At 45.7% G+C, this 22,240-nt stretch overlaps 1 protein-coding gene across 13 annotated transcripts in view; it reads left to right on the top strand.

The window, feature by feature from the left end:
- LOC116800539 (lachesin) overlaps positions 1-22,240 on the top strand; it is a 371,289-nt gene that overhangs the window by 274,759 nt on the left and 74,290 nt on the right. The gene's annotated exons all lie outside the window — the stretch shown is intronic.

Genomic DNA, 22,240 nt, shown 5'->3' on the forward strand with positions numbered 1-22,240 from the left:
CAGGTCTACAGTTAGACACTGAAGCGTACGTCCTTCCGGAGCTCTCAGGCAAACTGCCCTCCTATCCGATCCCTCGGAATTCTTTGAAGGACCTGCCCGCACTCCGCTGGGCAGATCCTACATGTTTTGAGAGCTCTCAAATTGATGTATTGATCGGGGCTGACATTCTACCATCCATAATGATGGATGGCACCCGACAAAATATTTGCGGCTCGCTCCTGGGCCAAGAAACTATTTTCGGGTGGGTGCTAACGGGGCCGATTTCCAAGGGCAAGCCGAAACGGGTCGCATCCTTCACGACCCAGGTGCACGAAATAGGCGACCCTGATACGCTCGACACGCTTCTCAGCAAGTTCTGGGAGGTGGAGGATCTACCAGTAAAGATGGTAAAAGAGTCGGACTCCTATTGTGAAAGGAACTTCCTCCAAACAACGACAAAAGACGCAAGCGGGAGATACGTGGTGACGCTCCCGTTCCGGGATCCCGAGAATACCGGATCCGATTTAGGATATTCAAGGTCCATTGCGCTAGCTCAGTTTCTTAGAAACGAAAATCGTTTAAAAAGAGACTTTCCATTAAAAGAGCAATATGACAGCGTGATCCAGGAGTACCTGGATCTGGGTCATATGAAAGAAGTTCCGCCGACTCACAATTCTCCCTCGTATCATCTTCCTCATCACGCGGTAGTTAAGCCCGAAAGCACCACTACAAAGCTTCGCGTTGTATTCAACGCTTCAAGTCCGTCGGCAAATGGGACCAGCTTAAATGATATTCTTCATGCTGGTCCAGTCCTACAATCCGATCTAACGATCCAGGTCCTGAAATGGCGTTATTTTCAATACGTCTTCAGTGCAGACATTACGAAAATGTATCGTCAGATCTGGGTCGATCCGAAACATACCCCGTTTCAAAGAATTCTGTTCCGAAACAAGGAAGGAGATATCCGAGACTTCGAATTAAAAACAGTTACCTTCGGGGTCAACTGCGCCCCATTCCTCGCCATTCGCGTCTTGCAACAGCTGGCAGAGGATATCCAAGTGCCATTTCCAAATGCCAGCCGCATCATCCAGCAGCACATGTACGTCGACGACGTTCTGGCAGGGGCGAATTCCGTAATCGAAGCCCAAAGTTCAATTCGAGAGTTGCAAGCAGCCCTAAGTGCCTCCGGGTTTCCGCTAAGAAAGTGGACCTCGAACAACGAAAGCGTCCTTAAAGACGTCCCGGCCGAACACCTCCTTCATAGCGAGTTCCTCGACATCGATGCCGAAAGCTCGGTATTCGGTGGAGGGCAAAGTCCGACGAATTCTATTTCGTTCCTCCAGACATAGTTGTGGAACCCTCCTATACAAAGCGAGAAGTTTTGTCCCAAATCGCTAGGTTGTTCGATCCTGCCGGGTGGCTCGCGCCGTTCATAATCCGTTCGAAAATGTTCATGCAGGAGATTTGGTTGCAAAACTTAGGCTGGGACGATAAGCTTCCCACTGAAATGTGTCAGCGGTGGCAATCGTTTTTAGCCGAGTATTCCGACCTCAACCAGATCCGCGTTCCGAGATGGATCTGGTACCAGCCTGAGGTAATCATAGAGCACCACGGTTTCTGTGACGCGTCTCAGAGAGCCTATGGAGCGGCGATATACATCCGCGTCGAGATGGGGCAAAAGATCCTGACTCGCCTGCTTACAGCCAAAACACGAGTGGCCCCGGTAAAAACCGTCTCCCTTCCTCGGCTCGAGCTCTGTGGTGCCGTGCTGTTAACCGAAATGGTGACAGCAATCCTCCCGCACATGCCCTCCGCCAGTTCAAATATCCGCTGCTGGACAGATTCCACAATCGTCTTAGCCTGGCTACGAAAGCCTGCGTGCAACTGGACCACATTTGTGGCCAACAGAGTTGCCAAGATCACGCAGGCGACGCCAGTCGACTGTTGGGCAAACGTTCGCTCAGAACAAAACTCCGCCGATCTAGCCAGTCGAGGCGTATCCCTACATGAATTGGCAGAAAACCATCTCTGGTGGCACGGACCAGAGTGGCTGCAAGGGCCACGAGAGCTATGGCCAGCACAAAGTGACACTCTTCCAGTGACCGAGCTAGAGCAGCGCGCGGTCAAAGTGCATTTTGTCAAGGCCCCGTCCATCGACATTCTCGAACGTTTCGCCAAATTGGACAAGGCCCTGCGAGTTCTGGTCTATGTTCAACGCTTCCTTAAACGCTGCCGCAAAGGTTCGTTCTTGCCCAACTCACGCCCTACAAGTGAAGAGATCCGAGGGGCAGAACGAACTCTGACCTCCATTGCGCAGCGCAGAACATATGGCCAAGAGCTTCAGCATTTGACCGAGAAAAGGCCTCTTCCAGTGTCAAGTCCGTTGGTGAATTTGTTCCCGTTCATTGACCAACACGGCCTGTTACGGGCGTGCGGCCGTCTCACTGCCTCCAAAACCCTGCAATATGATGAACGTCATCCGATTATTCTCCCCTATAACTGTAGACTGTCGCGCCTTGTCGTCCAATTTACTCACCAGATTACTCTTCATGGCGGTAGTCAATTGATCGTACGCCTGATCCGATCGAAGTATTGGATTCCTAAAATCAAGAATCTGGTGAAAGCTGTGGTCAATCCTTGTAAGATTTGCACGATTTACAAGAAGAGACTCCAAACACAGCTGATGGGCGATTTCCCGACAGATAGAGTCTCCTTCTCTAGGGCGTTCACCTACACGGGTATCGACTATGCCGGCCCTTTCGAAATAAAAAACTATACAGGGAGAGCGTGTCTCATAACGAAGGGATATGTTTGTGTGTTTGTGTGCTTTTCCACGAAGGCTATCCATTTGGAACCCACTTCCGATCTAACAACCGAGAAATTTCTGGCGGCTTTTGCTCGTTTCGTAGCGAGGCGCGGTTGTCCTCAACGGGTCCATTCGGATAATGGTAAGACCTTTGTGGGGGCGGCAACTTCGATTTCCAGGGACTTTCTCCAAGCCATCAAAGAGTCCGTGACTGATGCATATAGCCATCAGGGACTCGTATGGCGATTCATCCCACCAGGGGCTCCACATATGGGGGGTTTGTGGGAAGCAGGGGTGAAAAGCTTCAAAACCCTGTTCCTTAAATCGACGTCAGCCCGCAAATATACATTTGAGGAGCTGGCGACACTTCTCGCTAAGATTGAGGCCTGCCTCAACTCTAGACCCCTCTCCCCTATGTCCGAAGATCCCTCAGATTTGCTGGCCCTCACACCAGGCCATTTCCTTATTGGAGGGCCGTTGCTTTCCACGGCGGAACCCGAGATAAAGGGCGAAGCCAAGTCGATAATAAATCGATGGCAACACCTCAAGGCACAACATCAGCAGTTTAGTGCACGGTGGAAAGAGGAGTATCTTAAGGAACTCCATAAACGAAGCAAATGGCAATTTCCGACCAGGAATCTCCAAGCCGACGATATGGTAGTTGTCAAGGAGGACAATCTACCACCGCACGAATGGCGGCTCGGCAGAATCGTTTCTGCCTTTCCAGGAGCCGACGACCGCATTCGAGTCGTCGAGATCCGTACGTCTCGCGGCACCATAAAACGCCCTGTCCATAAAGTTATTCTGCTACCGATGGAGGACAAAGAGTCCTCCGTTCCTAGGGATTAGGGCACTTCCCCCATTCCGGGGCCAAAAGAGTAGTCGGCTCATACTAAGCTTCTTCATTTCTTTTATTGGCAGACTTACTCATTTCCTCCAATAATGGCTCCTCGACCTCGTGCCACCCAGTCGTTGGAAAGCAGACGTACTCGAGGTATCAAATCCTACCGCTGCCGAGTCTGCTCTGGAATCCATCCTCTTCGGAAGTGCAAGAGGTTCCACAAACTGAGCGCTGAAAAGCGCCTTCGGGCAGTACTTATTAATAAGTACTGCTCGAACTGCCTCGCCCATCAGCACTCAGGAGGAGACTGCCGAAGCCAAGAGGGATGCAAGAAGTGTGGAGGAGACCACCACACTCTACTCCACATGCACGAGGTCCGTCCCGCTCCGTCCCCAGCAGCGCTACCAGCTCCGACGCGCAGAGAGCGCCATACCGCTGCACCTCGTCCGGTCCGGATTTCCCGCATTCCGCCACCAGCCCCAGTCGCCAACAATCAACGGCGTCCGAAGGTCTCCGTCGCGTCTCCGGCGGTGGCAACGGGGCCGCAGAAGGCTGTTCCCATTCTGCCTACAGCCATCGTCGTGCTGGACACGGGCTCGAAGACCTTCGAGACCGGGGCCATGATCGACCCATGCATGCCGGTGAGCAGCATCGACCGGTCGTTGGCGGCTGCGTTCCGGCTGCCCATCGCCCGGCTGGGAGGCAACGAGGTCTGCTCGGTGACACTCCGGTCCCGAACAAGCACCTTCCGACTCAACGTCGTCCTGAAGGTCGAACCCAGCCTAAGGATCCGGACACCCATCCAAGCTCTGAGCGACGCCGCCAGGGCCAAGTTTGACGGTGTTCGTCTCGCGGACGAGCGCTTCCACCGGCCGGCCTCCATCTCCCTCGTGTTGGGATCAGATGTATATGCCAACTTGATCCAACCGGGGTTCCTAAAAATTGATGATGGCTTGCCCGTCGCGCAGAACACGGTGGTCGGATGGACCGTTTCTGGAGCGTGCACGGAATGAAGAGGCCGATCCTGATGTCTAGCCGGCCAGGGATACCTTTGCCTACGCAAGGGGGGGGAGAATGTTCACGCCAGAAGGGCGCAAACAGTCGAGCGGCAGTGTAAGCGGCCAATGCTTGTTCTCGAAGCTTCTCCACTGCTCGCAAGCACCGCTGCTCGCGCTCTCCTTCTCTTCTCTCGCTCTCCTCCCCTCCCGCAATGTATTCACCACTCCGCGGTCCCGCGGTATTTCTACTGTTAATGTTAAGGTAGTCTTAAGTTACAAGTGCGCGAATAAAGATCGGAATTTTCGTGAAGTCGATCCCGAGTGTTTCATTTCAGGGAAAAAAATCAGCAGCAGCCGCAGCCACCACCACCCCAGGATTTTTCCGCCCACTACACTTCAAAAGTAATTTAGGTTATCCGGATACATAAAATTTGTAAATTGCCGGTGACTGTTGTCCTAGTATTTATTTCTCATGATGTTCCCACATTTTAGTTGGGGTTAGCCGATGAAAGACGATTGCAGTGGTTATGAGTGCATTGTACCTACTGACGCACCTGATCGATGTTATATAACTTGGTGAGCGAGTTACAATCCCGTGGCCGAGGGAGGAAAGCTTCCAAAAAAACGACTGAGCAGTTTGAGGTGTGAAATGAGAATGATATGAATTCTTTATTACAAATATGTATATGTATGTATCTCCCAAATATCTTCGTCAGAGTTCGTATTGGCGATCTTCGTTGAACTTTCGCTCGGCTCTCAGTTGTTGTTGGGTCGGTGTTGTCTCTCGTTGCAGTGCTGAGTAGACCGAGAGAGGGGGTATGTTAACTCCTCCCCCCCCAGTCCGAAGAGAAGGCCGTAATGGGAAATGGCCGGATCGGAGCAAGGTGATTAGGCGGCGTGTTGTTGGTATATGCCAGGAACTCCGACGATATTTTGAATTTAACAGTTTTTTTTTTTGAAATGGGTATCTTAATGTTAAACATGAGTGTTGTGTATATAAACGTTACATCTAATGCTAAAGTTACATTTTGTTTACTTAATTTCTATCTTATATTATTATTTGTTTCTTATGAAATAACAGTTTAGGGATAATGTTTAGTTTACTGGCTAATGGTTTAGTTTACTTGTTAATGTGGGTTTTTATGTTATTTAGTTTGATAATAATATATTTATTAAATAGTGCTTGTCTTTCTTCTGTTCCTGCCACTGTTTTCTTAACTGTTTTTCTAATTTTTTGTTTGTGTAACTTTTGACCTTTAGTTGTTAGGAAAGTGACGCCTTTGTCCCTATCTACTTTGTGTAGTGAAGATTTCGGTGTTATCTTGTTTCTGCGTTTTTCTTTTCTAAATATTGTATCATTAGGCTCGACTTGTACTGGTGTCTCTCTGTCCTTTTGCGTATGGGTGATTCCTGTGAAATGGGCTGTCGCGTCGTCGGTTATCTTGGTGTTTGTTCAGGCTTCTATGGAAATTTAATTCAATCTGACCGTACTCGTATGGTTTCTCGATTGTCTCCGGCTTTTGATTCCTAATGGCTGACCTAAGTGGGTCCTTTAATCCAGTTAGGAATGTATTTAGGCAGAATCTATCGTATTGGTCGCGTTTGGCCGCGAGAGAGTGTGCACTAGGGTCGGCTTCTCTAGCGAGTGACATTAAATCGCTTCTTATTTTAGCGGCTGAGTAATACAATTTTCCCATACTGAGTCCGTCCGGAAGGTTGTGTAGCTCTCTAACAAGCATTTCTTCTGTTTTCTTGCTAGAGTATAGTCCCTTGAGGTTTATTTTGATGTCATCCCAAGTAAGGAGTACATCGCAGACATTCAGTGCTTCGTCTGCCCTGCCTTTAATTTTGTCACGGATAGTTCCAAGTAAGTAATGTCCGCCTGTTGTTTGGTCCACTGATGAGGCTAACAAAAGGAGCTGATCTACTCTGTCTATGAATCTATCAAGATTGTCAGGTGGGCCTTCGTAGGTTGGTAGTTGATGTACAAGGGTTAGTAATTGTTGTAGGTTCAGGTTTGTGTTTGTTGATGAATTAACGATAGGACTTATTGGCCCTGTGTCGTTACCGGAATCCATAGCGTTGGTGGGATTATTGTCTTTGGATTGAACCGACTGGTCTTTCTCTTTAGTTCCTGTCGCTTCCCTTATCTCAGATAGACCAGATCCGCTTCTTAGCCCTAATCTGCCCCTAACTGTATTACTAATGTTGGCTTTTTTTCCTAGCATTTACACGTATTGGGAAGAAATCTGTATTTTTTGTTTGCAAATAATAGTGAATAATTATATATTGGGGTATGGTTATGATATGTGTAATAATATGTAAAAATAGGTATATTAATAATATCTTTTTGTTTAGGGAAAATTTTGGGTGTTAGGCTTGTTTTGTTTTCGTTTGTATATTAATGTAGTAATATATTGTATTATATTCTGTGATGCTATGTATATGTATCTGTTTGAATGTGTATTATATGTGTGTATTCTTTTCAAAATAAAAGAAAACCTGGATGTGTGTGTCCGTTACGCAGTTTCTTCATATCCTTGTTTCCCGGTTCTTAGTGTATGTCGTTCTTGTAGTGCTGCTGTGCTTCTATCCACCTTTGTAGTTTTTTTTTTTCGTGTTTTCGACTTTAGCTGTAATACATGATTTAAATAGCTATTGAATAGAGTGTATTTTTTTTATAGGTTAGTGAACATGTGACAACAGTAGGCGTTAAGTTGGTTTTATTTGGGTTCTTTTTTTTTCTATACATATATGTATTATTTTTCTTGAATTAATTGAGTGGGTTTTTTTTTGTAGTGCGTGGTGTGCAAAAAGAATTCAACTGAATTCAACAGAACTCAACAGTGTACAAGCGAGCACGGCGTCAAGCGTCGCGCCGCCACTCTGGCGACAGCTTTTGGCGGCAGCCAATGTACAGTGATGCGTCGACGTCGCTAGGGTTATACAAACGGCGCAACACAAACACATACATGCTTACTTGATTTTGCCGAAGGAAACTGTATCACTGTGCAAATTTTTTAATCTTTTCTTTTTTTTTTTTTTTTTTGCCTTTTTTTTATGATTATGAATATTATTATTTATTTATTTTTTTTTTTCATGTAAATTGATAAGTGAAAACGATACCGGTGCCTTAACAGCGATTGTTGTACACATATTCGGTCGTTAATCACACAACTCACATTTATTTTTATAACCCACTGTGAATTTGATCCCGTTGCCCTGGAGGCGACTGATGTCCAAATTCACCTCCTGCGCAGCGAGTTCTGTATTTGTTAAATAAATTTGTGTTCATGTAAATTGTTAAGTGAAAACGATCCCGGTGCCTTATCAGCGATTGATGTGCACATATTCGGTCGTTAATCACACAACTTACATTTATTTATTTATTTATTTATTTTTTTTTAAAGCACTTGTGTAGGAGGTCCCGTTGTCTCGGAGGCGATCGATGTCCAAAATTTACTCTTTGCGCATCGAGTTCTGGTCACAACGTAGTCTAATATTCGACTGATCTAGTTCTTTACCATTCTCTTTTCTGTTGTGCACAACGACCAACACTCAGCGGCAGCGACGTCGCTCTGTCGCCGCGCCAAACGGTTGTTCTCAGAACTATAGAGACACAACAACCGTTCGCAGTGCGTAAATAGGCTGATGTAACATTACCATAGTGATGAAATTACCATTCTTATTCTTATAAAGTAACCAAAGAGCAACCAATACTCTCACACACACCAAGCGCTCTCCGACACACAAATGGTAACCATACACAGTAGTTTAACATGTCAGAAAAAAAATTTTCCTCTTTTAATTTTTTTTTTTTATTATTATTATTTTTTTTGTTGTTTATTAATTTACCATTTTTATGAGTTAGGGTGTACGGATGATCCCGGTGCCTTATCAGCGATTGATGTACACATATACGGTCATCACACACAGTAACTTGTTGGTATAATTGTTGCAAATTGTCCCGCACAAGCGATCCCGGTGCCTTATCAGCGTTTGATGTACACATATACGGTCGCCTGTGAAGCAATTTGAACTTGATTTCGTTTGTTTCCTTTGTTTTACTTGCACTTGTACGTTATTATGTTTCAATACGCTTTATCCAATTCCTTTCCATTTCACCACTCACTAATAAAATCCCCACAACCACTGCCGTCACATGTTCATCACCTCTTTAGAATTAGAACGATAAGCGTAGTGGGCATTGTTAATCCCTTGTCCGTTGACGGGCTGCGCCAGTTACAATCCCGTGGCCGAGGGAGGAAAGCTTCCAAAAAAACGAGTGAGCAGTTTGAGGTGTGAAATGAGAATGATATGAATTCTTTATTACAAATATGTATATGTAAGTTAACGCAAGTTGCACTTGCATTAGGGTTCTCGGCACTCGCTGCCGCATACCTCACCTTGATATGACAACCAACATGCTGTGGTTCTCCAAATAATAGTCAAGATAGTTAAGAGGGTTCGAGTTTACGATTAGCTTTATTTTAAGGTTCAGTTCGCGATCTGCTAGCGGTTCCGTTATGTGTCCGTTCGAGACTGACTTGCCCTTCTCCCGTCCCTCACCCTGAGTGCGACCAACGGCACCTGTGCCGAATGCACACATACACAAACATGTTACTAGACAGGCCCCGAGTCGCCTGCTGACGGGGCCCGAAAACACGAGAGCCGAACGCTGGTGAGACCTGACGAAGGGCGCAAGAAGAGGGTTCATAACTCCTCCCCCCTCAAGATCTGCGTCCCGCAGATTAGTGAGCCTTGTTCAGCTCGGTTTGGCCCAATACTTCTAAGTTTGCGGCAATCTCGCGGACATCGGGCAATGCTTTGGTGGACATCAGCTTCTTCCATAGGAAATAAAAGCCTAGGAATATGCAGATTGCGAGTGCCGCCTCGGTGAGAAGAGAGGCTAGTAGCTCACTCGCCATGTTGGACATCTTTTCCAAATTCTTCATGCTCACGTCGTGGACGTATTCCAGAGAAAGTTGAAAGTTGCTGGCCGTTATGTGGCTCAACACGGCCGGCATCGCCATTAGATGACTGACCGAGTAACTGGAATAGTTTTGACCGTTGACCATTATCGTCTCATTGTCGAATTGGATGATAAAGGAGCCGATCAGGTCGTAGTTCTTTGCAGCCGTTCTTAGAGTTCCGTTGAAGTTGGTCAGGAGGAGCATTCCATCGTCGACTTGCTTAACCGCTCGTTGGTTACTTCTTTGATATGAGCATTTGGCCTGGCCGCCCTTCAGTAGCCGAGGGATACAGCTAGCCTCCTCCAGTTTTTGCAGTTCCTCGAAGCCGTCGCTTGCGCGGCCAAGACGGCGTTCCAATCAGCAGCATCTGGAGATCCAGCTACCCATTTCCAAGCCGACCCCAGCCAGTCCAGTGAGCGGGATTTGCGCCGCATGCAGAAATCGAGCTTACAAAAAGACAATTCGTAAATATCTGGTCGTCTAAGTTGTTCTAAGACTACGTAGTGTGTGGGGGTACGGTACATTTTGTGTACTTATATTTTTATTTTTTTATATTTCTTATTTCTTATTTCTTATAATCTGTATTTTTTTATATTATTTTTTTATAATTTTTTTTGTATTTCTTTTTGTATTTCATTCATTTCGTTTCGGGAAATTGGGGAAATTGTACTATACTTGTTTTCCTTTGAATTGTGGTGTTGTGCATGTGTTTATACAATTTTTGTGCGCTATTGCATTTTGCAATATTTTTTCCTTGCGTGCGTGCTGTTACAGTTTTTTATTGATGACCTCTAATTTATTTCGGCACTGGGCACGGTGGTTCCGTAGTATCCCTTTTGGCTGGTTGCCTACTAAGGTACGGCCGCCACACAACTTGTTGGGCGGTTTTTTTTGGGTGCATTCCACACCACTTAACGTATCCAACAAGCTGCCACACACCACCTTATCACTCTGGGCGCTCATATTACTCGTACTGCCGCAGGTAAACTGCTGCAATGGTTAATTATTGGTTTATTATACACAATCTTTTGCACTCGCGAATTGGCAAGGAGAAAAAAAAAATTTTCCCACAAGCCGTACCGCCGCAGTGGGTTGATCGTGTTTTAATTATGTTATAGGTATCGTACAACTTTTGCGCTCGGCATGGACGACGTGGCGTCCTCCGGTAGCGGGTCGTTGTTTTATTAATTTAAATTAGGTCTTGGCGCAACATAGGTTTACATTTTTATTTTAGAAATTTTACACCTTTTATTGAATTATGCAATATTTGTTGCGCCCCGGGATGGGCGTAGTTCCCCCCGGCAGCGGGTAATTGCTATTTTATCATTTTATACACAGCTCACGCAACACTTCTTTTTCTTTTATGGATTTCAGATCTTAATCTGACTTATGCACACCACCACTATTTTTACGCACAAATTTCCACAATTTTTTCGTATCACTTTTATCGGCCGGACATTGCCGGTCCCTGTTCGGGCGCCAGTTAACGCAAGTTGCACTTGCATTAGGGTTCTCGGCACTCGCTGCCGCATACCTCACCTTGATATGACAACCAACATGCTGTGGTTCTCCAAATAATAGTCAAGATAGTTAAGAGGGTTCGAGTTTACGATTAGCTTTATTTTAAGGTTCAGTTCGCGATCTGCTAGCGGTTCCGTTATGTGTCCGTTCGAGACTGACTTGCCCTTCTCCCGTCCCGCTGCTTTTATATACGCTTCCCCCGTTGACCCCTCACCCTGAGTGCGACCAACGGCACCTGTGCCGAATGCACACATACACAAACATGTTACTAGACAGGCCCCGAGTCGCCTGCTGACGGGGCCCGAAAACACGAGAGCCGAACGCTGGTGAGACCTGACGAAGGGCGCAAGGAGAGGGTTCATAACTTGTATGTATCTCCCAAATATCTTCGTCAGAGTTCGTATTGGCGATCTTCGTTGAACTTTCGCTCGGCTCTCAGTTGTTGTTGGGTCGGTCTCGTTGCAGTGCTGAGTAGACCGAGAGAGGGGGTATGTTAACTAGCGCTCCTTCCATTAATATTTTAATTAGAATCCACTTGCAGGTGTGCTTAATTTTCTTTTCATGTTTAGATTAAACACACATCATAATTGATTGCTGGGATTAATGGCAGCCTGACTAAACGATTTGGAGCATTTAAGTTGCTCTCCCCAATATTTCGCAGGCGTATTTAGCTGCAGATTAGGTTTTCTTGCTCTATAAGGAGGTGCTCTTCCTGACCCTACTTTAATTGGTGTTGGCTGTGCACAATCTGGAGACTTGGAATGGCCACAATAAATACCGTATTGCTGCATTGTCTTCTGGAAAACGTGTGAATGAAATTGTGAGCCAACAAAAATTCACCATCTAGATATTTTACAACCGCACTGGAATCTATTTTCCTAACGCGTTTAAGAAATATGTATTTCTTCGATATCAATGAATAACCTGTATTTCCGCTTCGGGACCTCGGATAAGGTAAGAGGAAAGGTACGAAAAACCGCTGAAAAATCGCTGTCTTCCAGGCGCTTTTCCTAATGTACGTCATAACACATAATTCGGAGCTTTAGTGGTTTTGCAAACTTCGCATGCATTGATATAAGCCCTTACATCTGGTACTAGTCCAGGCTAAAAATAGTAACGCCTTACTGTCTCCATCGTCTCTTAATTGCCAGAGTGTGACGATAAGGGACTATCGTGAGCTCGCAAATGATCTCAGCTTCCTGGCGTATTCGTCATGCATTACTTCACCCATTAAATGTTCGGATTTCCGATAGACGTAACCTCTATCGGATTTAAGGTCAGGAACGTTTAGCTGATTCGCCGTAAATTTTCAACTGTACTCTGCTGATTTGAAATGAATTCATGTCACCCAACAATTCCTCGAGAAAGAGAGTCAGAAACAATATTTAAGGAGCCTTTACGATGTTGGATCTCGAAATCGTACATCTGTAGTGCCAAAACCCATCGGGTGAGTCGTGAACTGAGATAGTTGTTTGACATTATCCATTTTAGTGAAGCATAATAAGTTACGATTTTAAACTTATGTCCTTCTAAGCTTAACGCAATAGGCCGTTCGCCTCCTTCTTTGGACACCTGCATTAATACAGCGCCTATGCCAGTTTTGCTGGCAACACAATGTATCGAAAAACGATTTGATAAGCCTGTCTTGCATAAAACAGGAGCCTTACTCAAAGGATATTTTAAAGTTTCAAAAGCTTTAAAGTCTTCATCGGCTTGGCAGAATCTACGTTTTGGGGTCATCAGATCCGCCAAAGGAGCTGCGAGCAAACAGAAATTTGGAACAAACTTACGATAGCACCAACATAGGCCCATGAAACCTTTCAGGTTCCCCAAACTTTTTGGCAAGGGGAAAATTGGTAATCGCTGTCCCCTTTTTTGGGTCAGTATGTATTCCCCCGTAGCGGTTTATATGCCCAAAATATTGCTCATGCCGCATGCAGAAGTGACTTTTGCCTTCTGACTTTTGTTGCTCGAGAGACTTAATTATCCACTTCGGCGCATATTGACTTTTCTACTGCTTGTGACACATGTAAATGGAGTTGGTGAATTGGCTTAACCATACCAACATCAATAGAATGCGTGCGTGATCAAGTTAGTCTTGCCGTGACCTTTTTGATGAAAAGAGGGAAAATAATTTTTAACATTTGCAATCTTGGCTTTTTACAGCTTTTGAAAACAGATTGTAAAGTCTCCAGAAATCTGTTCCTAGATATACATGTAATATTAGTTTAATATTTACTATTATTACTGCTCTCCTGATCCTATCGATAGTTTCCTGCAGTGCTGCCACCTGTGCTATCGCGCTGCCATCACAATCATTGTTTACACTCCGTCATTCTGGTCTTTTGCTGCAACAGCCTCTCCTTGCCCGCATTATCCAGCTGCTCTTCTAGGTTGGCGATCTTGGCCTCTAGCGTGGCGATTGTAGCATTTACTTTAGTGCGCTGTGCTGTCTCGATATCGGCAAGCTTAGCCTTATGCTCCTTGTTTTGGCGTTCGAGCAGAGCGCGCCCGTTTTCGTTCTTCTGAGAGTTCGATTTTTCGTTCGTCAACTCAGTAATCAGGTGCTCAATCTGCAGCTGCGCCTAGCGGATGCGATCCAGCAGCACCTCAGAGTCGGACTGTTCCTCCTCCAACTCCTCCTCAAGAGTGGCAATGCGGACTTCCAATCGGCCAATCGCTTCTCGTCGATCATTAAGGAGCCCTTGTTGGCATTGTTGTGTGAGGAGTCTTAAAACTCCCCACAAATCTCGTGTAGGGGAGTGGTCCAGCAACAGCCGCGATGCAAGGCGGCCAGGGCAAAGCGGAGAGACCGACCCCGTTAGGTCTTGGACTCGAGCGGGCCAAGGGCACAGGGGTCGAACGGTAACGGTGCGGATGTCGGACAGGCACAAAGAAGACGCACCGTGAACTAACGGTACAACTGTTGGGCTTGTACCAGAGCAGGCCGTGCTCAAAAGGGGAAATAACGGGATCCCCGCGGCCTATAAGGGGACGGCGCAAGTGCATCTCGAGGCAGTCAGTCTCAACACGCGAGGAGTACGTACGCGAGGATAGTCGAGGAGAGTACCGGCGTGAGTCGCGCGGTCAGCGCGCAGTCGGAACGGAGTCTAAAGGCGGAGGAATAGGAGGCAGTTAGTGAGACAGAGTGTTGAAGGAAGAAGTTTGGGTGTGAGAACGAGGTGTCAAGTCAGAAGATAAGAAACAGTGGAAGCATCGGGCGGCAAGAAGCCCGAAGGACGATCACCACAAGCGAGTAGAGATCCTGGGAGTGGAGGAGAAGGATCTGGCGTGTCGAAAGGGTCAGTGCGTTGCCTCGTCCGAGGACGATAAACACTGCCCATAACATCCTAATCCCGGCCGGGCCAACTCTTCGTCCGTGTCAACGAGCAAGCAGGACCACTGAGGCAAGGCGTTGCAGGAGAAACGCCGCAGGAGTAGCGAGATCGCCGAAGGAGTTATCTATAAGACAGTGGAATAAACGGCTATAATAAGAACCCATTGCTTTTCCTTGGTCGGGCAATCACACAAATCATACATTTAATGGACGAACGCACAAACTCTCTGAGCTAGCCGCTGCAATCCGTAGCGAGCGAAACTAAGGAAATCTTTTCATTACAGTTGGTAGTTACAATTTCTTCGGCCAATTCGTCACGCTCCGTTTCAGCAGCACGTCGCGCCCCCTCTGAGCTGGCCAGATATTCAGTCAGCTGTAATACTTTTGCCGCCAGGGGCTTGACCTTGCGCTCGGCCTCCTTGCATTTGTATTCGGTTTTGATGCTCAGTCCATTTACAACATAACGTATTACAGACTTGGTTTCAACTTGGCCCAGCGCGGCAATTTTCTTCATCTGCAAGACGAATTCATGGAAACTCTCCGTTTGCAATTTTTTCCTATTTGCCAGTTTCTCGTGTACTTCTGCACTTCCCAATTTTCGTTTGAACTCAGTTAAAGGCGCTGTTTTCAATTCTTGATACAAGCACAGCAGCTCCGATTCCAAGAAGAACTGTACAGTCTTTGTCATTTTTGATCGCGCTTGCGCATATTTTTGCTTCGTGTATTTATTTGTCGCGCCGTTTTTGGTGTTTCACCGTAATTTTTTGCTGTTTCTTTCGTACCTCTCCTTCTTGCAGCTGCTTCCGATCTTGACGCACTTCGCATTTGTCTCAATGTTTCACCGTTACTTTTCTTCGTAGCCAAACATACCATACACATGTCGGCAATAGAGGAGTCTCATCCATATCGTATATTCACTTTGGTTCCAAGTGGAGGTGGTGTTTACTTTAATTTTGGTTATTTATCGGGTGGCTAAGTGTTGGCGACAATATCAAGGGCAAAGAAAATGCTGCTGAGATTGAAGTTTGAAATTTGTTTATCACCTGGGGCAGATTGCTATATTTATGGGTTGGATAACTGGCACTACTTTATCTGTTCGGTTCATCAAGTCAGATGAGACACTTCTATGACAGACCGGTGGACCTTAATGTATCGTTTGATTTGGAATGTTTCCAACATCATTTATATCATCGAATCCAAAACGTCGCCATGTATAAGTTAACACAAGCCAACGTACTAGAACAGTTGGCCCAGTGTGCGAAATATGATATAAAAACGTCAAAAGTGCTGACCCGGCATTGGGCCGGAAACTTGTGCGCGGACGGCAATCACAGCAAATGTGTGTGGCCGCTGCGATTCTTTTGTTAGCTTTAAGAATCATTTTATATTTCAGTTCGTTTTAAAGCCTCATTGAATAAAGAGCACAAGCTCATATGAGAACAACTGCGACAATAGCCGTTATTCTTTTATTAAAATAAAACTGACTGAGTCCCTAGGCCAGCAGTTAAGAAGGGTAGTCCCCCTTCCATCATAATCTTCTTAATTGGCGCTCAACTAGTGGTAGGAACCACCACCCACCACCACCACCATCACCAACACCGCACACACAGCGAGAAATTTACGAAATTTACGACAGCGGCGCGGGAAAAGTGAAGGGAATTAGTGATCAAACAAACACACATACACCAGAAAACAATTATGTGAGTGGGAACCGATGCTAAATGCATTTTAAGTCTGCACAGAAACGTAAATTTTTTAAATAAAAGTACAAAATATAGTAATAAAATAAATTAATAACCAGCAGGTACACTGAAACATGGTCTCGTGTCAATGGGAATAAAAACAAAATAATATAATTATTCTTCATAACAGCGCATACGTTCATTTGTTATTGTTGTTTTTTGTTTCCGTTCGATGTAAGCGCGACATTCGACGCTGCAGTCTTTGTCTTTATTTTTTTTTGTTGTTTGTCTTTGGTCAACTGCTACCCACACAGGCAGCTTTTGCATACCCAAGTGAATTGGACTGCTCATGCAGCCCACATTCTCACGGTATAGGAATAGTAAACCGTACTCCACAGACTCAGAGTCTGATAACGAAAATCAAACTTCCCCTCTAAGATACGTAACCGCGAATCCCCCTGAAATGGCGATCGACCCAGAACAGCTCAAAGCTGTTATACAGGCAATTGTGGCCAATACTTTGGCGGACGAAGCTGCCAGAAATGAACTCGCGCGAAATGAAATGCGTCAGAAAATTCAAGAGCTGGCCAACCAGTTGGAAACAACACATGTCGCGTCCACCTCAGCAGTGGCCCCCGTTATTAGAACATACGAGCCCATAGACATAACTAATAATTCCCCATGTAGCATGACTTTAGATGCCGTTAAATATTTGCCTGAATTCTCGGGATCACAGGAATCGTATGTTTCGTTTCGACAAGCGGCGATTGCTGCGTATCGCATATTCAAAGATTTCAACGGCACCTCTCGCCATTACGAGGCTGTGACAATTATTAGGAACAAAGTTAGGGGCGCGGCCAATAACGTTTTATCCTCGTTTGGCACTGTACTGAATTTCGATGCTATTATAAATCGGCTCGATTTCACTTACAGTGACAAGCGTCCAATGCATGTCATTGAACAGGACATGAGTACTTTAAGACAGGGGAACAACATGACCCTGTTACAATATTATGATGAGGTCGAGAAAAAACTCACCCTACTCAGAGATAAAGCTCATATGTCCCACGAGCCATCGGTGGCAAAAATATTGTGCGAAAAGTTCCGAGAGGACGCCTTGCGTATTTTCATCTCGGGACTTAAACGTAACCTCACTGATGTGCTTTTCGCGGCAAAGCCGAAAGACATGCCGTCAGCTTTGGCCTTAGCACAAGAAGTGGAATCTAACCACGAGAGGTACGTTTTTGCAGCCAGTTTTGCAAAAAGTCAAGAAGACAAAGATCGCAAACCTGCTGCAAAAACGCAGGGTCGTCAACTTGACAGGTACGACCACCGTGACCTACAACATTATAACACCAAAAACCCATATTTTAATAGGCAGCATAAGGCACAGGTGCACGCCGACCCGCAAAGTGCAAAAAATTACAAAGGCAACGGCACACCAGAGCCTATGGAGGTCGATCCATCATTTTCTAAATTGCTGCAGCCGACCCAGGCAAATGCCTACCAGAACAGAAGACCAGCCACCTCTGAGCGCACAGGCGCTGTGAGGAAACAACAAAAAATTAACTTCATTATGCAGAATGCGGAAGAAAACACAGGAGCATATGCCGCTGCCGCCTCCAAAGCGGCATCGAAAATAGACGACGATGCCATTGCCGAGTATGATTCTGACTACGTCAATTTTTTAAGGGAAAATCCCTGTTACCCGTCATCAGAAGACGAGTAGCGGGGGTACCAATGAATTTCCTTTTAGACACCGGCGCGTCAAAAAATTTCATCCGACCTCGCAAAGAGCTAAAGAATATCCGCCCGGTGAACTCCCCTTTCAAAATTCACTCAATCCACGGCACCACCACCGTTACAAAAAAATGCTTCGTCTCAATTTTTGATTTAAAAGCGACCTTTTTCATTCTACCAGACCTTACAACATTCGACGGGATAATCGGGGCCGATCTGTTAACACAGGCCGGTGCATCACTTTGCCTTGCTTCCGCCCAACTCAAGTGGGGTAAGGAGGTTGAGAAGATTTCATTCCATAAATGCACCAACGTCAACTTCACTAACGTGGAGTGCACAGATGCACCACCCTTGGCGAAGAAGGCATTTCTGGGGATGTTAAGGAGCCGAAAAAACGCCTTCGCAGATCCCAACGAGGCCCTGCCATATAACACATCGGTAGTGGCCACGATAAGGACGACTAGTGAAGAGCCCATTTACGCAAAATTATATCCATACTCAATGGGGGCAGCAGATTTCGTCAACAACGAAATCCAAGACCTGCTTAAAAATGGCATAATTCAGAAGTCGGTGTCTCCTTATAACAACCCAATATGGGTGGTTGATAAAAAAGGAACCGACGAGGCCGGCAATCAAAATAGACGATTGGTCATAGACTTTCGTAAACTAAACGAAAGAACTATCCCAGACAAATACCCGATGCCAGATATCTCCATGATACTGGGCAACTTGGGCAAGGCCAAATTCTTTACGACACTGGACCTCAAGTCCGGGTATCACCAGATCGTCTTAGCGGAAAATGACCGCGAAAAAACTTCCTTCTCCGTAAACGGAGGGAAGTACGAATTCAAGAGACTTCCCTTTGGCTTAAGAAATGCTGCCAGCATCTTCCAGAGAGCCATTGATGACATTCTCAGAGAACAAATCGGTAAGACTTGCTATGTCTACGTCGACGATGTAATAATCTTCTCAGAAAATGAGAATGCTCATGTCAAGCACGTGGATTGGGTTTTAAAAACCATAAGCGATGCAAATATGAGAGTCTCAGTAAAAAAGTCAAGTTTTTTTAAAAAAAGCGTTAACTTTCTCGGCTTTATAGTCACCAGCGATGGCACTACCACCGACCCAGAGAAGGTCAGGGCCATAAAAGAGATCCCTGAACCAAAAACAGTATTTGAGGTTAGCTCGTTCCTAGGTCTCGCGAGCTATTACAGACGCTTCATTAAGGACTTTGCGGCCATAGCAAGGCCTATTTCCGATATCTTAAAGGGCGAAAATGGAAGTGTAAGCAGACATAGGTCGCGACACATCCAAGTACAATTCGATGAGGCGCAAAAAAATTCTTTTGAAAAACTGCGGAACATTTTGGCATCCGAAGATGTTATGCTTAGATACCCGAATTACAAGAAGCCATTCCATCTAACGACGGATGCTTCAGCCTACGGTATTGGCGCAGTTCTTTCACAAGAGAACCGTCCTATTACAATGATCTCGAGGACATTGAAGGATAGGGAAATGAACTACGCCACAAACGAAAGGGAATTATTAGACATCGTTTGGGCGTTGGCCAAGCTGCGACACTATTTATATGCGGTGAAAGATATAACTATTTCACCGATCGTCAGCCATTGTCATTCTCGGTATCAGATTCTCGGCTAAGATTCTAAATTAAAAGGTGGAAGGGTCGCATCGAGGAAACGGGTGCGAAGGTAGTCTATAAACCGGGAAAAGAAAATTTAGTTGCTGATGCCCTATCTAGGCAGCAAATTAATGCCATAGAAGAACAGGACGCAGAATCATGCGTTGCGACCATTCACAGTGAGATTTCCCTCACTCACACCATAGAAACAACGGATAAGCCCCTAAACTGCTTCCAGAACCAACTAATTCTTGAAGAGGCCCGCTTTCCGCTGAAACGCTCTTTCGTTCTCTATAAAGACAAGAAACGACATTCGATCAACTTCATCGATAGGGAGTCATTACTCAATGACCTTGCGGATACAATAGTCCCCAGGGGCGTAAACGCGTAAACGTAAACCTCCATTGCGATTTGCACACGGTAGCAACGGTACAGGACGAATTAGTCCGGAGATTCCCGACTACAAAATTCTGGCACTGCAAAAACCGTGTTACAGACATTTTTGGGGTCGAGGAAAGAAGGGAAATCATATTAGCAGAACACAATAGGGCCCACCGGTTGGCCCAGGAAAATGTGAAACAAGTTCTCACAGAGTACTACTTCCCGAAAATGGCCAAACTGGCCAATGAAATTGTCCAAAACTGCAAAACATGCGCGAAAGCCAAATATGATAGGCATCCGAAGAAACAAGAGATTGGTGAGTCACCGATTCCCTCTCATATAGGAGAGATGCTACACATAGACATTTTCTCAACGGACAAAAAATGTTTTCTTACATTGCCTTGACAAATTTTCGAAATTCGCCGCCGTACAGCATGTGCCGTCAAGAACAATTGAGGACTTGAAACCGGCCTTGTTACAGGTCATGAATTTCTTCCCAAAGGCCAAAGTGATTTACTGCGACAACGAACCATCGTTAAAATCGCACACGATCACGGCCATGCTAGACAACCATTTCGGCGTCAGCATCACCAATGCGCCACCCCTTCACAGTGTATCAAACGGGCAAGTGGAGCGTTTTCACAGCACTCTACTGGAGCTCGCCAGGTGCCTAAAAATTGACAAGGGCTTAAGTGACACCGTGGAAATAATCTTGGTAGCCACTACCAGATATAACCAATCAATCCATTCATTCACCGATAAGAGGCCAGTCGACGTAATACAAGAATACACGGACGGCACACAAGAACGGATTGCTGACAAAATTAAAAGGGCCCAGGACGCGCTAAGGTCTAGGGAGAATGCTTCTCGACAAAACAAAGTCTTCGAAGTAGGCGAAAAGGTTTTGGTCAAAACTAACAGAAGGCTTGGCAATAAACTCACTCCCTTGTGTGAGGAAAAAACCATACAAGCAGACCTGGGGACCACGGTCCTCATTGAAGGGAGGGTGGTCCACAAGGACAACTTAAAATGACTCTCTCGCTTAATTTTAAATTTTTTATTATCCAGCCATTTGGCAAACTTCCATTTAATAGACATTAAGTCCGTTGCCAAAGGCGCGATGTTTTAGTTTTAGGATAAAAGTACTACAATCCTCTAACATCATACACTTTATTATTAAATTTCCCAAAATAAAATTATCTTGTAAGAAGGTCACTAATTTCCCGGTCACTTGCAAAGGAGTTATGCTGCGGATAACTGACAACATGGTGGCAAAGTGTGGAGAAGAGGTCCATACAATCAAAGATTGCACCCCAACACCGGGGGCTACCTTTTGCCAACTATCAAAGGAAAGCTCATGCGCCAGGGAACTACACGCAGGCGTCCTAGCGCATTGTGAGTCGCAACCAAGCGACCTACACCCACTTACCCGCGTGGGTGAGGGAATCATCATCATCAATGACCGGCCAGCCAGGGTCATGGTGGACAACGGAACAGAAGTCTACCTACGTGGCACACATCTCATCACCTTCAACGATCGTGTCGTGATAAACGCCACCACCTTCATAAATCACGACAAGGCCCAAACAAGAGCTCCAGGGGTAGCGAGTTCCCCATCATTGAATATCACCGCCAACAGAGATGTTCTGAGTCTCCCCTACCTTCACCAGCTGAGTGAACGTAACTTGGAGTTCATCAAAGAGTTCGGGGGAGAAATTGATGCTAACCATTCACATCGCATAATACTTATCGCAGCAGCGATTTATTGTGCAATGATTTGTATCGGCATCACCTGTCTACGGTTCATCGGAGCGCGTAGATCTGCAATCCAACTAAACGGGATGATCGCTGAGTTAGGACCAACCGAGGACGGCCGGAATCTTGAAGGGGGAGTAGTTAACACAAGCCAACGTACTAGAACAGTTGGCCCAGTGTGCGAAATATGATATAAAAACGTCAAAAGTGCTGACCCGGCATTGGGCCGGAAACTTGTGCGCGGACGGCAATCACAGCATATTTGTGTGGCCGCTGCGATTCTTTTGTTAGCTTTAAGAATAATTTTATATTTCAGTTCGTTTTAAAGCCTCATTGAATAAAGAGCACAAGCTCATATGAGAACAACTCCGGCAATAGCCGTTATTCTTTTATTAAAATAAAACTGACTGAGTCCCTAGGCCAGCAGTTAAGAAGGGTAGTCCCCCTTCCATCATAATCTTCTTAATTTATACTATCTGATCTACCTCCTTGAGCTGCAATAGCTCTGGGTATACATTCAGCGATTGAACTTTGAATCAATTCTGTAATTCTATCGGAAAGTAGAGTAACAGCAAGTAAAGTAACAGC

The sequence above is a fragment of the Drosophila sechellia genome, chromosome 2L (assembly GCF_004382195.2).
Source record: "Drosophila sechellia strain sech25 chromosome 2L, ASM438219v1, whole genome shotgun sequence".
In the NCBI taxonomy this organism is placed as follows: domain Eukaryota; kingdom Metazoa; phylum Arthropoda; class Insecta; order Diptera; family Drosophilidae; genus Drosophila; species Drosophila sechellia.